Source organism: Musa acuminata, chromosome BXJ3-9 (assembly GCF_036884655.1).
Source record: "Musa acuminata AAA Group cultivar baxijiao chromosome BXJ3-9, Cavendish_Baxijiao_AAA, whole genome shotgun sequence".
In the NCBI taxonomy this organism is placed as follows: domain Eukaryota; kingdom Viridiplantae; phylum Streptophyta; class Magnoliopsida; order Zingiberales; family Musaceae; genus Musa; species Musa acuminata.
The window spans coordinates 17095966-17112732 of NC_088357.1; the positions used below are offsets into that span (position 1 = coordinate 17095966).

At 39.9% G+C, this 16767-nt stretch overlaps 1 long non-coding RNA gene across 1 annotated transcript; it reads left to right on the forward strand.

Moving 5' to 3' along the window:
* The first annotated feature begins 1852 nt into the window (after positions 1 to 1852).
* On the forward strand, positions 1853 to 15400 carry LOC135649959 (uncharacterized). The gene is made up of 2 exons (XR_010501439.1): positions 1853 to 2362; positions 2430 to 15400. It is a non-coding gene; the product is annotated as an uncharacterized LOC135649959 (long non-coding RNA).
* The last annotated feature ends 1367 nt before the right edge of the window (positions 15401 to 16767 follow it).

Sequence of the window (16767 nt, forward strand, 5' to 3'; positions counted from 1 at the left end):
GAGATGCATACAACTTAACACTTAATGGATCTTGTCCTTATTAGGTATTAGATCTATATTCAATTACCTAATCTAATTGAATCTTATCTATAGGATCCAAAATAAGAATGTCATGGATATCTCATATTCATACCTCTACTCATTGCAATATCTACCATATGTGTGTGACTCTCTATGCCCGATACCGAACTGGCCGTGAGTCACTCTTGTTAGAACTCCTTATGACTTAGAACTCCTTTTGATATAGTGAATTATTATCTTTATAATAAGTCACTTGACTCATCGACTATGGACATATCATGCCACTACGCTAGAGCCCCTAAACATACAAGGGATCTAATCGATCAAACATGTCTATCTGTAGTTACCGTGTATCTATAGTCTTTTATCCATCTAATATCCCAAAGATCATATATCGAGTATAGTAACGTCAAGCCCATACGAAATCTTGTCCGAGTCTCGCTCTACTTGGATTCTCTCAGAGAACTTCTTCTCTCTTAATCCGAATGACCATGGCTAGAGATTTTATCTGAACGAGCACACACGAGATACTCCTCTTATGATGCTGAGAGTGGATGATTCTTTGTTGACACTCAATTGCCTTCGTAAGGTTGGCTATCATTCCCGATAACTCGTTATACTAGATTTGAAACTTTCAAACATATAAATATGGCATCAAAGAATAAAATACTAACATTCTTGGTGTCTAAAGTTTAATTATTAAATGCACGACTATGATTACGGAATCGTTATCTAACGTACGGTATCATTAACCATTCAGCATTCTGTAAGCGGATCAATCAATGAACTCATTCTCCAATAAGCACATGCAATACATCTTTAATGTCCCCACACGAGTGCTATGAGATCAATTGGCTCCATCATATGAACGAGCATACAACGTACCGATCTATCCGATTATCTCGATGTCCATCTCGAATAACCTATGATCGGAACGATTTAAGATTTCTGTTTAAAGATGAATCGATCTCATTAGAATATTTTTTTTTAATAAATATAATAAAAAATATATTAATATTTTAATTTACTAAGTATGATTATACATATCTTTAGATCATTTCTCGCATTAGGGATTCTAAGACTTGAAAAACGTCTTGCCGAAAGAAAGAATGATACAAGTAACAATATCAATGTTTGGAACGATCCTTAGATGAATAATATACTTATTAATAAATAATTATTTTTAATAAAATATTTAATTTAATTTATCATGATTTTCGGGCTTGAAGATAAAGAGTCGTTTATCAACCTTTGCAAGGTGAGCATCATGGCGATAGCGAGGGATGGTCTCATATCATTCAACCTAAGGTTAAACAAAAGTTCAAACATTTATTGTGAAAATTGTTGTGGAAGTGGTGATTACATTCTTTGAATGATTCTTGGAACTGTGGGATATCATCAGCAAGGATCTTAATGCGACTTTCGGTGTCTTTGGACGACTAGGGTAATGGAGCTTGGCTGGAACAAGTATCTCAATGTTGCAAATTGTTGCTATATCCGATTCGCTATAGTTTATTTGGAAGAACAGGGGCAAGAACCTTCGTCGCAATCGCTTCCTCCCCGCAACATCCAGATTTAAAGCCTTAATTAATGTTTTCTTTTATCATTAACAACGATGAACCTTTTCTTTATTATTTACTCCCGAAGCAGACAAGGGGAGAGTTGCTCCAAAGACTCGACACGAGTAAGAGTGATGTGCGATGCGTCGGAGAGAGCCAAACCAGAAGTTTCTGTTACATATGGGTGTGTTGTGTTGGCCAATGCATTATCCAGATTTTGACGGAAATTTATTTATATAGCTCTTTGGAAGGAGACCAAGGTACTAAAATGATCTCATGTTCTTAGGGTTTCAAATTTCGTTGTCCACAAGCTGGCTAATATTCTTAGTGGTGGGATGTTGCCACCGATTTTTGTAGCTGGGCTAATCTTCTGAACGCATGATCTGTAATTCTCTTTCAGAAGACCCAAAAAAAAAGGTCTTGGCACGTCGACTTCCGGCCGCGGTATGGCCGGCGACGAGGAAGCGAAGCCGGAGACGCGTTGGTTTCGACGGTGCTCTCCCCAGGTGCAGCTCGACAAGCTCAGGGTATTCCCTAACTCTGTTGCTCCTTGCGTCGTGTTAATTTCTCTAATTCGTGCCAAGAATCATCCCATGACATCTCCTCGTGAAGACTTGTGTGAAATTGGAAGGATCTACTTGCTAGGCGGATCTCAAGATAGCCCTATGTTTTTAGTTCCGTCAAGACTTCAATTTTGTTCTCTGATTAGCACATGTAGTAGGAATTGCACAAGTAGCGTTTGCAACTCAAAGCACAGGCAAAGGAGAGAACAAAATTGAAAGGTACCTTTATGTTCTTTGTTGTTCCGCTGTCACAATCTGTTGATTCATGCTTTCTAAGTTCCTTCAGGGAGCACACAGATGAGTGTAAAGACATGTGAGGAGACACCTGATGTGGAGAATACAGATACTTCGGTCACTACTGTTGGAGGCAGTTCAAGTTCTCCGACATCAAAAGAAAAAAAGAAAAAGGCTTGCTTGACATGTTCTCCTATAATTTTAGAATTTCGGATTAACTCTTTCCTTCTCTTGCATTACACATTCCACCTTCTACAAAGCACATTATAGTGTAGGGTATTGCTGTTTCACTTGTTATTGCTGTTTACTTGCATTTGTATGTGGCCCAATGCCCATAAGTTTTCATTCCTTATTTGAGATGTAGGGTATTTCTCCAGTTGTCTTGTTTTATGTATTAAAGATTCCTAATTTTTTTTACAAATCTGTAATTAGACATATCTTTTTTTTTGTCTAAATGTAAAATATATTGTAAAACAGTTTAGAAGAAATCATATCTGGCATCTCCCTTTTTAACAATGTTATGAAAACGTTGTTCCTCATAGAAATTTACAATATGATTCAAACTGCCAACTATAAATTCGACACCTTATCCTGTGGTAATTCTTTTGCGAGTCATAATGTTCTTTTTACACCTTTTATGAGGTTAAGCCTTGGTGCCATTAGGTTGAGCCAGAGTTTAAGTCAAAAGAAATAACACTTTACCTTGTTGGGTAAGATTGCATATGTTGAGCCTCAAATGACATATTGATGGAAGCCATATATAGTGGATGATTCTACTTTTAGTATTTCTTATATGATTTTTAGTTAATTTTTGGTAACCTTTGACCAGTCATGGTTTTCTCTATGACATGACAAAAGCATGATGTGGTATATGTTTTTCCCCCTTTCAAAATTTTAACTAAAAGGTAACCTTTTTATCTGTAACTTTCATAGAATCCTAAAAGAATTCTACTCTTTCTTTCTCATGCCCGAGAAAGAAAAAGTTGTCCTCTATCATCGATCCTTGTAGCACTATAATAATCATCGTGTGCTTTATACTACCTCAATAATATATTTTTAATCTCTTCTCTAATTAAATTATGCCACTCAATGTATTATTTTCGTATACTATATGACATATTATTTTTGCATTTATATCTTACTCATGTGATAAAAAGTTCTCTTTCCTTAAAGATTAATAGGTACTTAGAGTCTCTTGAAGTACTTCTTTCCAAGTTGTCATTTTGAGTACCAGAATCGTTTCGGTGATCTAGTTGGACCGACATTGTAACACTCCAATTAGTCCTACATTGAAAGTGGGCAAGATTAAGATTACTTTATAAGGGCCTGATTAGTGTATTATTATCAACTTTAGTTTGAGCATATTGACCAATGATTTGGGTCAAACGAAGTTGATAGACTAGTTAGTCCATCAGGCCCGGGTCATGACATTTAGTATCAGAGCTAACTTAGTATTTAAGCATGGTGAGAGGGCTCGCACTATGTTTGATTTGATCTAAATGATGTTGGGCCTTGACAAGGACATCAAGCCCTTGAGTGGGTAAAATTGTAATATCCCGATTAGTCCCACATCAGAAGTGGAGAAGACTAAGATTGGTTTATAAGATTTGGGTTAAATGAAATTAATGGTACCGCCTAGTGTCAATGCTGCAGCTAGTGGTACTGCTAGTACCCGGAAGACCCGAGATGTGACTAGTTTTAGCTCCAAGTTTGAATCCATTTGGAGCCTATAAATACCCCTCTTATCCCTGGTTAACATACAAAAGCACAAAGAACTTAAAAGTGAGAAAACTTCTAAACAAGGACAAACTTCTAAACAAGGTGTTTGATATAATGCTTATGTATGTCCGTTGTCTTTTGGCATGTTCATGCCTTGTACAGAATGTAAAGGGGCGGCCGAAGGCTTAATAGTCCCATTTTAGTTGGGTTGGTGGCCTCTTTAGACTTGTAAATAAAGGTTGTGTCGTGTGGACACGTTCGAGAGCTTTTCGGTCTGTAATGGACCATTTTACCCTTTGTTGTGCAACTATTCAGAGCTTGTAAAGTCTGTTTGTAATTTGCATTGTCTATGAAGTGTTTTTCGGACATGTTTGCTTGTGGATCCCGATTGAGGCGTTCTCTTTAACCCGTTCTCTCTTTTGTTGGTCCTAAGGGACAATGGGAGGCTTCGGGGAGGCTGACCTTTGCGAACGGACGCGCGAGGGTGCCGCACGCCTTAGGCAAAACCAGCTAAGGTCGTGACATTGTGGTATCAGAGCGGGACAAGTACTCATAGAAACACTTGACATGCAAACGTGGGGGACCTAGCGGGGCTGCGTTGAGGGCAGTCAGCACACGCGCGACCGTTTGAGGGAAAACGGGCATGGAGATGTAGGGAAAAGAGTCGCTCAGAGGAGCGGGCATCTGAGATTGGCATTCAGAGGAATGGCCAACCCTTCGCGCAAGAGGCACCACGAGAACAGGCAAGCTTGGAAGAATTTGGAGCGCACAAAGGTTGGGATGGCTGAGTTTGAGCTACGGCTCAACGTTGACAACTTTACTTGATGGTGCTCAAGGCAAGCGAGGCGCTTGGCAAAGGACGAGACCATGCAAAGTGGAATGAGTTGCTCAGCGACCGAAAGAGTTGTGCAAAGCTCACAGAGGTGAGGGGAATTGCTAACTCGAAGAATTCGGTACTCATGCATGGGCTTGTATGCGGACGATGGATTGTTCGTGGCCATCCCAAGGCGGTCGAGACTCGGCGCCATGGAGCATTGAAACTTTCTCTTCGACATGCGAAGGATACGTCCGGAGGAGGCTGAAGTGTGCAACGAGTTCAGCATGTTGCTAGGCCTTGAGGGGTGCAGCGGTGGCTGTATTGACGTGGAGGCGCAATCTAGTAAGTGCGTTTGCAAGAGGCAGAACAATGCACAGTTTGTTCAGCAGATCGGAGTAGTCCAAGGGGATGGTGGTCTCCGAAACGAAGAGAGATGTTGCTCCAACGGGACAGTTATCCAGGAGGGATAAGTCTCAGCTCTCCAGAGGGAGAATCATGTGAGACGGACTTCACATGTTGAGGAGGAGTACCTCACAAACAACAACTCCACGAAGCTCGATGGACTGAGCAAGCGGCGAGGAGTCGTCGCATGATCTCGCTTGAGAGAATGCATTGGTGGATGCATTGCGAGATCAAGTGGGGGAGCGACCCAAAGCAACTCAAATGGAGGCACACTTGGAGTCGATATGGAGATCGGACTCAAGGGAGGGCTGACCCGTGGAATGGTGGGCGCGAGGGCCACCATCGACTCAATGCAGAAACGAGGAGCGGAGCAACTTGGGTGTAACTTGGCGAAGTACCCAAGCCGCATGAAGGGAGCCAGCATAGAAGTTGGAACATGGAGCAGAGGCACAGCGCTTTCCCTAGACAGAGGTCAAGGACATGAACTCTTGCAGAGGCAGGAGTAGAATCATGCTGTTCCCTGGGTCCTTCATTCTGACAGAGCGGACTCATCTTGCATGGTGCCAAAGACGAAGGGAGCTTCGGGGCACATGCACCTTATCTCGGAGGAGCATTCGATGGAGGAACTAAGGCGACTCAATTTGCGGAGGCGAAGTTGGGTACAGAAGGTCTTAGCACGGGGCAAGAGGACGCAGAGGCGGGTACTCTTGAAGAATATGCCACAGTGTTGCCATTCGAGTTGCTATGAAGGAAGCGGTGCGCAGTGGAGATTGTGCTGGTAGGGGCAGAGGCCCAGGATCCAGACAATGGTGCACAAATTACATTGAAGTCGGTGGACTTCGGGAGCTACTAGGCGACGGACTGTCCTAGAGCGGTGCTTCATCTAGGTGTGACCCAAGAGTGGGTGGATGAAGGTCGATTGCCAAAGGAGCGAACAAAATCGAAGGTGGAGGAGACCCTGCGATGTATTGGCAGAGGCCACACATGGAGGGTTCACAATTCGAGTTTATTCCACAAGGATCAGAATGCAATGGAGATGTCACCAGGAGGCGACATGGTGCAGCGGATCGTGGTGGAACAGTTCGTGGCAATGCGACACACACGACATAGTCCCGTGAGGGATGAGATCATATGGAGGTATGATCGGGAGCTACTGGGAGCTTCGCTTTGGTGAACAACACGACGGCAAGAAGGGCTATGGATTCAAGGAGTGAAGGCCATGGTACCGCAGAGGCGGGTCTTCCGGGCGTGCACCGAATTTTGCATCGGATGAAAACCTTGGTCATCAGCATATGGGGGCTGGGTTCCACCAAGGGAAAAGTTCGAATGCAAGTACCAGTGAGTCCCATGAGAGGGACTTGATCATGCAGAGGTATGATCGAAGCAGCTGGAGAGTTGGACTGCTCCAGAGCTCATATTCGCTTAAGGGAGCCCGACAAGTCAGAGGACAAGGTCGAGTAAGCGAACGTTGCTACCAAGGAAGCTAAGGAGAACAGAATCGGTGCAAACCCTACAATGTGATGGCAGAGGCCATGCATGGGAGTTGCAGTCTGTCTTTCCATCGACCAAACAGACTGCTTGGAGAATACAGAGGTGTTGAAGCAGGAGGTCGAAAGGGGCGAGGAAGCGACGACGAGTCCAGAGGGACTTAGCTACCCAAAATCAAGCATCAGTTAGAATGGAGGTGGACTCAGAGGAGTGCCACGGAGACATCTCTACTGATTGTGAAGGAAAGGGATACAGAGGCGAGGCGACGGATAGTAGGGCCATGGGCATGGCAGCGCCATGGTACCGCAGAGGCGGGACTTCCGTGCAAGTCATTGATCCCTTGCTCTCACGGAGGGAGAGCGCTTGGTCGTGAAAGGGGCCGAGGAGGTGGAGCATGCAGAGGCAATCTCCAAGTACCGAGACAAGGCTGAAGGGCAGAGGCCAAGAAACTTCGTAAGACCGGTGTCAACAAGTTTCTCATCAAGATAGCCGTAAGTGAAGGACTTCGGGTCATGCAAGAGTGCACGACCAAGGAACGAAGCAGGCAGTACGCGGTGCTGTACCTTTGCTACTCAGTGGAGTAGGCGGCAGGGTTGATGGAGAAGACGGTACAATCCCAGAGGCGACCTCATCTATCAGAGAATTACTCCAAGTTGGGGTGAAAACTTCCTGCATTCCAGAAGTTCAATGGCATTGAGAAGGTGAATCACAGTAGCTAACTCAACGCAAGGAGTGCAAACACTTCAAGTGCTTCAGAAGTGTGAGCAAAGAGCAGGCGAAGGCCAGTAACCAGCTCGATGCATGAAGTACAACCTCGAGGAGGCGGGCGAAGTCAAGTAACCTTTGCCTTCTCAACTCTTAAGAGAATGGGCGAAACCGAGTACCCCAATTCTCTTATCTATCCAGCAGAGGAGCTCTGCACAAGTTCAAAGACCCTTCGAAGAGAATGGAAGATAATAGTTGTCAAATCCTCACCAACGGTGATCAGTGCTACTGAGAGTAGATTGTCCGCCTCATTTCCCAACGAAATGCCAATCGAAAGCGGAAGTGATGCGAACCTACTTGGATGTGACAACTAAGTGAAAGAAGAGTCAATGAGCAGATTTTGTGGAGGAAGGACCCAAAACTTCAGAAGTTTGCGAGGCGATGCTCGTTAAAGCTCCAACAAGCATCCACCCAGTTCAAGCAGCATGTGGAAATTTTGAGAGACTGGCGCACTAAGGATGGTCTTTTCCTTCATTTGGTGGATCCGCAGGAATCAACGAGGATCAATACAACTCAGCCAACCCCACACCAGAGTCAGAGTCATTGGCGAGTTGAAGCAGCATGGCGGATCAAAGGTTCGACTACTCAGAAACAGCAGCGGAGAGCAGCTGGGAGCCAGGAGGCGCATTGCAGCTGGAGCGGAAGATTGAAGACTCAGCAAAGGCGAAGAGTTGTAGTGTTCACAAAGGCTTCGACGAGGACGTCGAAGGGATAAGTGGGGGAGAATGTAACGGACAAACTTCTAAACAAGATGTTGGATGTAATGCTTATGTCTGTCCGTTGTCTTTTGGCATGTTCATGCCTTGTACAGAATGTAAAGGGGCGGCCGAAGGCTTAATAGTCCCATTTTAGTTGGGTTGGTGGCCTCTTTAGGTTTGTAAATAAAGGTTGTGTCGTGTGGACACGTTCGAGAGCTTTTCGGTCTGTAATGGACCATTTTACCCTTTGTTGTGCAACTATTCAGAGCTTGTAAAGTCTGTTTGTAATTTGCATTGTCTATGAAGTGTTTTTCGGACATGTTTGCTTGTGGATCCCGATTGAGGCGTTCTCTTTAACCCGTTCTCTCTTTTGTTGGTCCTAAGGGACAATGGGAGGCTTCGAGGAGACTGACCTTTGCGGACGGACGCGCGAGGGTGCCGCACGCCTTAGGCAAAACCAGCTAAGGTCGTGACAGCCTGGTACAAGCGGTACATACCGGTCCGATGATATATCGGTACGCGGACCGCTCGCTACTAGATGGAAGGTGCTACAGTGCTACACTGTAGCATTGCTATAGTGCTACAGTAAGGGGAAGAAATATTTAAAACCGCTCGGTAACAGTGATACAGTGCTCCAACGGTCAAATTGACCGTTGGAACCCTTTCTCATGGTATTTAAACCCTTCTTCTCTCCTATTTCACTTCATTACATTCTCATACTCTATTAAACTATCTCAAATTCTTTTTTTCTCATATTTGTGCACTCCTAAACTCTACAAAACAATGATTTGTGAATTGAATCGAGGCTATTTTGGGAAGATTAAGAGGAAGAACTTTCTAATTAAGATGTATGTTTACATAAGGACAATTCGTAATGGACTGAAATACGAACATTGTACAAGATATTCTTCAAAGCTCGAAAAAGTTATGTGATACTATTCTTATCTAATTTACATTGATTTTGCTAAACTTATTCTATTATTATATTTATTTCTAACTTAAAAACCCTATCCTAACTTTTTTTTTTTAGTTTCAGGTATTTTCGGAGGGTTATACACCTAAATTAGGTGTATCGCTTGGTACGCTCTGGCGTACCGCTTGGTACGCTCTGGCATACCGCTCGGTACATGGTACCGTACCATACCGAGTCAATCTCGAAACACTAGTACGATACGGTATTGCATACCTTGCCAATAAGTACATAACCTTACACCAATAAACACAGCCCTTAGGTAACCTCGTTGTGATGCCAAGTTCTGAGTGGATTCTTGCTCTCCTATTAGTTGATCTCTTGTTGTTTTCTTTCATTTTTTTTTTTCTGTCCTTTTGCTAGAAAAAGGTACAAAGATGTTAGTCCTTCATTCATTGACCCAACAACAACAATTTGAGTTCTTATCACTACGTTTTGAGAACACACCTCAAGGATTCAGGATCTACAGTTTAAAATGGTCAAAAAGACTTAGGGTGATTTTAGTGGGATATCAGAGCTATTTAGTCAAATTCATCTTGAATTTGGTTTATGGCTTGTTGTTTTGTTGATTAGAAGAGTTAGCATGTACAGCTTCTTTTGGACCAGTATTTAATCTTAACCTAATATGCAGTCAAATATATAATTAAGGATGATTAAACAGATGTTCAAACATTTTTCTGGTGGTGGCTGATTGGGGAAGATGATGATCTTTACAAACTTGACATAACATAAGTTTATGGAACTTCAAAGCCACTGAAGAACACATGATTTGGTGTAATTGATCAAAAGGTCTGAGAGTGAATGGAGATGTTGAACTCCCAACACACAATGCTTGTGCTATAGAGTGAAGTTAATTTTAAACGTGCAAATTATAATAGCCTTTGGGTCATCTTAATTGTTGCCAGGACTTGAACAGCAATAGGCAAACATCTCAAATATCATGTTCAACATTTTTTCTGCAATTGAATGTCATGATAATTTTTAAATTTATCTGCGAAAGAACATCTATGAGGCTAAATTTAAGAATTTATCATCTTTATATCAAAGATAGTATGGTTGACAACTTTCAAGCTATATTGTCTCGATCAATTTTGAGAAGTTGGGACACAAGGTTTAGACATGCATTATTTGAAAAAACTAGGTTTTGAACTTTGTTGAAAAATACTGCATATATAAGAAGTATGATGGATATAATGTGCTTCTTATATTGTTTGTAGTCATAGGAAAGTTGTTTTCCGTTTAACTTGGGTTGAATAATTTCTCTATGAAAGTTTCAGATACAAGTTTATCAATCTGGCTTCTCTGTTTTTCCATGATGTGTTTTTCATGATTAGAGCCACATTTAGTGAGCACCATCATCATTACTATGGTATCCAAGCCTTGTCCCTAAAAAAGGGGTAAAAAGTAATAATATAAGTTGGGAAGGCTAATCACGTGGCACAATAGATGATATCCCATCTACATAAAAGAATGACCAAGTAAAACAAAGACGCGAGCAAGGTTCGCCTTACCATACCGTACCGGCGTTTTGACCTGGGCTCAGTACGGTATGGTACGATATACCGAGCGATACACCTGATTTCACAGATTTAACCCTCCGAAAATACCTGAAAATTAAAAAAAAAGTTAGGATAGGGTTTTCAAGTTACAAATAAATATAGTAATAGTATAAGTTTAGCAAAATCAATGTAAATTAGGTAAGAATAGTATCGCATATCTTTTTCGGGCTTTGAGGTAGTCTTGTTCGAGGTTCGTATTTCAGCCCGTTATAGATTGAAATATCTACAGAAAAATCAGTTGAATTGTTAGACTATTTTGTTACAATATAAACTCTAAAATTCAAATGAATTAAATAATCACATATGTAGATATACCTTATTGTTGATTCTATCACCAAAACGAACGACGGGTCTCCACGGATGGTGGATCGGGGTCCTCGATCCGATACATCTGCATATCAATATGATACGTTTGTTGGACCCAATCATGAAATTGATCCCATAACATAGTGTATTGATACACCGTATGTCATTGATGCATCAATGTGGTGCTGATCGTAGACTGATCGTCATGAATCATATTTGTTCGAGGCAGCTCTTGAGGCATATATTGGTGAATGTCAAAACTTCTACTTTCGCTACTGATCTGCTGTTCTGTATCATATTGTTGCTCAGAGAAGGATGACCAACTATCACCATACTGTTGTTGCCCGTATGATTTTCCATAATACGATGGTTGTGAATACGATGAGCCTCTTTCTATGTCTATATCATGTATGCTATGTCGCATTTGTTCATATTCATCCACTGCCTTCCCCTTCCCCTTCCCCTTCCGCGTATAAACTTGACCAGTACCTTGTCGAGTTCCATGATCTGAATCTTGAGTGGCATGTGTAAAATATTGCTCCTCAGTCTATTCACCACCCTGAAGTTGTGTAGACGAGACCAACGACTGCCCGACATCACCGCCATCATCTGTCGAGGCACTACTGTCCGTGTTGCTGTCATGTCTCTAGACTGAGCGAGAAAGAGAATGTGATTGTGAAGGTGTCTCGTCGCCCGACTCGATTTTTTCCAACGATGCAACTGATGCTACTGCCTTCCCCTTTGCCTTTGCACATTGGGCGGACGAGTGTGACCGTTGGGTGTCGGTAGTTCACCATGGAGTCTACCTCATGCTACTAGTTTGGCCTAACTGAGAAGGAGCAGTTGGTTGCCTCATGCTGGTTGACCTCTGGTTTCCACTACCACTGCCATGCTCCAATTGTGAGTCAGGTCGTCAATGCCTCATTGCTTCATCGACCGTATACTGATGTTCCAATGATGCACGAATCCCAGCTGTGAGATCCGGGTCGACTTGATCGTCGCAACCCTCATATTGATCATAAACTGGTTTCTGTGTAGCCCTATAATATTCTTTCTCAACTCTTGCCTTTTTTTTTAATGTATCTTCCTTTGCTTGTTTAAGCATGCTTTGAAATAATTTACGGATCTTCGTTAGAACATTCTTGCATTTTGCAATATCAGGATACCCACCAGTCAAATGCATTTTCACCCGAGTTATTCCTTCACCCTTGTCAATATAGTCACAATAAATACATTGACAATGACGACGGTTTCTATCTAGCTTTTGGGCATGAACCCATGCATCATCATGTGGATATTCCTTTAGTGCCGTGATCCTACCAAATTTAAATCAAATAAACTATAAAGTATAAACATATTAAATTGACCAAATATCAATCATAAATCATTAATCACAACATTAAATAATTTTATTAAAACATAACTAGTCATATTTTATCATCATAAATATGTTACATGCATAAAAGAAGTATTAAAATCATTAGATACACTAATTACACGATTAACATAGTTAATTTTTTACTAATTACTTCTTTTTCAACACTATAAACATGACAAACACCCTAATAGGTATTAAAGATATTGGATTGACAAAAATCGAACAAATTTCGATTAAATCATCATTAAAATGACTAATCGTAATATTAAATAACTTTAATAAAACATAATTAAACTTATTTTACCATCATATATATGTTAAACACATAAAAGAAACATTAAATATGTAATTTTAATCCAATATGATTCAAATTATGATAAAATCATCATTTATCTACACTAATTATACGATTAATATAGTTAATTTTTCACTAATTACTTCTTTTTCAACACTATAAACATGATAAACACCCTAATAGGTATTAAAGATATTGGATTGACATAAAATTGAACAAATTTCGATTAAATCATCATTAAAATGACTAATCGTAATATTAAATAACTTTAATAAAACATAATTAAACTTATTTTACCATCATATATATGTTAAACACATAAAAGAAACATTAAATATGTAATTTTAATCCAATATGATTCAAATTATGATAAAATCATCATTTATCTACACTAATTATACGATTAATATAGTTAATTTTTCACTAATTACTTCTCTTTCACAAATATAAACATTACAAATACCCTAATAGGTATTAAAGACATTGAATTGATATAAAATCGAATAAATTTCGATTAAATCATCATTAAAATGACTAATTATAGCATTAAATAACTTTAATAAAACTTAATTAAACTTATTATACTATCATAAATATTATTCAATATTTAATATGCATGAAACACACTAATCATAATCTTAAAGATCTTAATTACTTTCTAATTAAAGAAAACGAATACATACCTCTTGATTAGAAAGTTCTTCATCTTAATCTTCCCAAATTAGCCTCGATTGAATTCACAAATCGTTGTTTTATAGAGTTTAAGAGAGAAAAAAAAAGTGAGAGAGAGTTTAAGAGATTATAATGAAATAGGGGAGAGTATAACGAATACATAACTGCTACAGTGCGGTAACGGTCGATTTCGATCGTTACCGAGTGGTACCGGGCGGTAACGATCGAAATTTCGATCGTTACCGCCCGATAGTACCCCGTATCGAATGATACCGCCCGATAGAATTTCGACCGTTACCGCCCGATATTACCCCGTATCGAATGATACCGCCCGATAGCGGTCGGTCCACGTATCGGTAGCCTGTCGGACCGGTACGTACCGCCCGTACCGAGTGGTACGATTCGGTATGGCAGACCTTGGACACGAGTGAAGTATGCCTTCCAAGTTAAATGGCTAGTTTCCACTTGGAAATGTCTACCTTGTCATAGTTTAAGCTTGAACTTTTAAATTCTCCATGAGAAAAATTCTAGATGATAGTCGGGAGATATCGACATGCATCTTGTGGCATCTTAAAGAATCATGAAACACCAAATTACATTATTCGTGCTGGCGTTGGTTATCTTCAGAAAAGAACATTTTCATGTATAGTTTGGATCTTCTTAGCAATTACTTTTACATTTCATAAACAGTAGCATGGATACAAATCTACCTTAGAACTTCTAAGTTTAATTTTGGCTATTTCTGCTTTTTGATAAATAATTGCTTGATTCTTTCATTTTCCTTTTGAACTGGAATTACTCAACTAAACTTGTGTCTGATATTCCCTCTTTTAAAACAGATATCTTACTTTAGCTATGGCTTTTTTATTTCTTGGTTAGTATTTAGCCTCCAATGGCAATTCTTTTATCTGCTAGGAATACATTTAAAGGCGGCTTTCCTGCTGGGAGGCTTGATGTGTGAAAATGATGAAAAAGCAAAATGGCAAACATTGATAACATTCCAAACAAGTATGACTTGTTAGCTATATTTGATGATTGGTAAATTTAAAGATCGGTTGACTGAAAAGCCATAATGATAATAAGAATAATAATAAGTCGTAGAACTTCTGGTGAGGAGCTTGAACAATAGAGTTTTGCCATAGTTGGATGGATATGTATTATTGATCTCAGAGCATCTTTTAGAAAAATAAAAAAAGGAGACTTTTTCATTTTATATGTTGACTTGTATGAACTTGCCATCGGGTTCATCAAATGCTTTCACGTCAGGTTGACAATCAGCAAGGAGACGTTTTCATCTGCGTCGAAGATATATTTTGCTTTGGATGTTCAAGGAATATGGAACCTGCTGGTCTCCCATAAAGGTGTTTGATTGCAACAAAATATAGATAATGGATGAACCATGACATGGGTTCGTTTGTTTCCTCATTCTTTGTTTTTATATGTTGCCAGTAGTCTCAGAAGGATGCAATGGTATTTTCTTTAATCATCAACGCAGAGAGAACCATGTCAATCATGATACGTTGTCATATGATGCTTAATTTTTGCTTAAACAACCTGGCTCTTCTATCTGCTTCACACACATTAAATATGTTGTTGCAGTTCAGATTCATGGGTCAGATATTATCTAAAAGATGACACTTGTGGGGTTCAATATCTGTCTCTACTTTATCCGAAAGATGCCTACTTTGTGAATTTGGGATATGCTAATCAAAGGAAGCACGAAACAACAAAATCAAAAGCAGGCACTATGCCCACTATTATGAAGTTTCTGAAGCTCTCGGTGCCGTTTAACTGTTTTGGTGTTCAAGTAAACTTGTTGATGTCTGAGAAGATGTGTGTGTGTATGTAATTGTATAGTCATTCATAGTGGGGTGCAGCTGAATTCTTGTTAGGAAACGCTAAACTCATTGTTCATCTCTGATAACCTAAATGAAAAGCTTCATGAGTTGAATTATTTTGCTTTGGGACCAAAGAGATTGATCTGAGTGACATATAATTTTATTGTGTCTTACATCATAAGAAGGTTAGCCAGAATGAGGTGGTGGGTTGTAGAGTGCAACATCATGCCAATTAGATTTAACGCACACATGATATAAGCTGCACAGCTGCACTCATCAATGTTAGGTGGAAACTGACCGATGAGTGGCATGAATCATGAAGTGTCCTCTCTTTGCATTAATTACTTCAGCAATCTGCCCAATGAAATATGTGCATTTCTTCATTTTTTTTTTTTAATATGACCAAGACACATCAGTCAATATGCATTACCTGCATGCTATTACGGCGTGCGTGCTATATATATATATATATATATATATATATATATATATATATATATATATATATATATATATATATATATATATATATATATATATATATATATTTTACAGTTGGTGGATGAAATATATTTTACAGTTGGAGTTGGTGGATGAAATGGATCATGTTTGACATGAATCATAATAATTCTCTTTCGTCATTAAGTGAGCAAGCATTAATTGTTATTTATGTGTCGAATATAACGACGACGATAGGGTATACTTTGTGATGGATCGATTGTTGATTTCCGGTAGTGGTTATAAAAGGAGAAAAAGTCAGGTGAGAGGAAAAGAAGCTTGAAATTATGGTACGCATACAAGTCAATGCTTTAAATCCAAAAGGTGGGGCCGTGGATAATTAATTTGTAATCTCATCGGCAAACACCTTTTCTGCATCAACATCGGTCGGGTGAGATTAAAAAACAAAAGCAGCGAGCGATGGTGGATTGGCAATTGCAAAAGAGCAAACTACTTTATTATTATTTTTTTTGTTCTGTCCGACACCCATAAAATAATTAAAGCGATTGTGAAGCAAGCAACATATGTAGTACAAGGTGGCATGATGATGTTCATGGAAACAAGCAGCCTTGGAAGCTGATACTGTCTGAGATGACATCTCATTTTCAGATCACACCAACACTAGTATTATTATTATTATTATTATTATTATTATTATTATTATTATTCAGTCAGCCAATCTTTCTTTCCCCGGGTGGGACCCCGTAGCCCACCTGATTTGGACATGTACAAATCCAAGAAAACAAGAAAAGGTGTGTAGTAATGCGCTCTCTTCTTCGGATTCTCTGCTGCATTGTAAACATCTTCCAAAGTGTCCGAGTGGATCATCTAATCTTTAATTCCACTCGGCCATTATCGGTCGAAGACGATTGATTCAATCGGAGTCAAGATAGAATCGATTAGAATCGCATGGTTCCACAAGCGTAGGTAGGTGGATTCTGAGGCAGCAACAATTACCGACGGATGGGGGGAGTCACTACTTTGT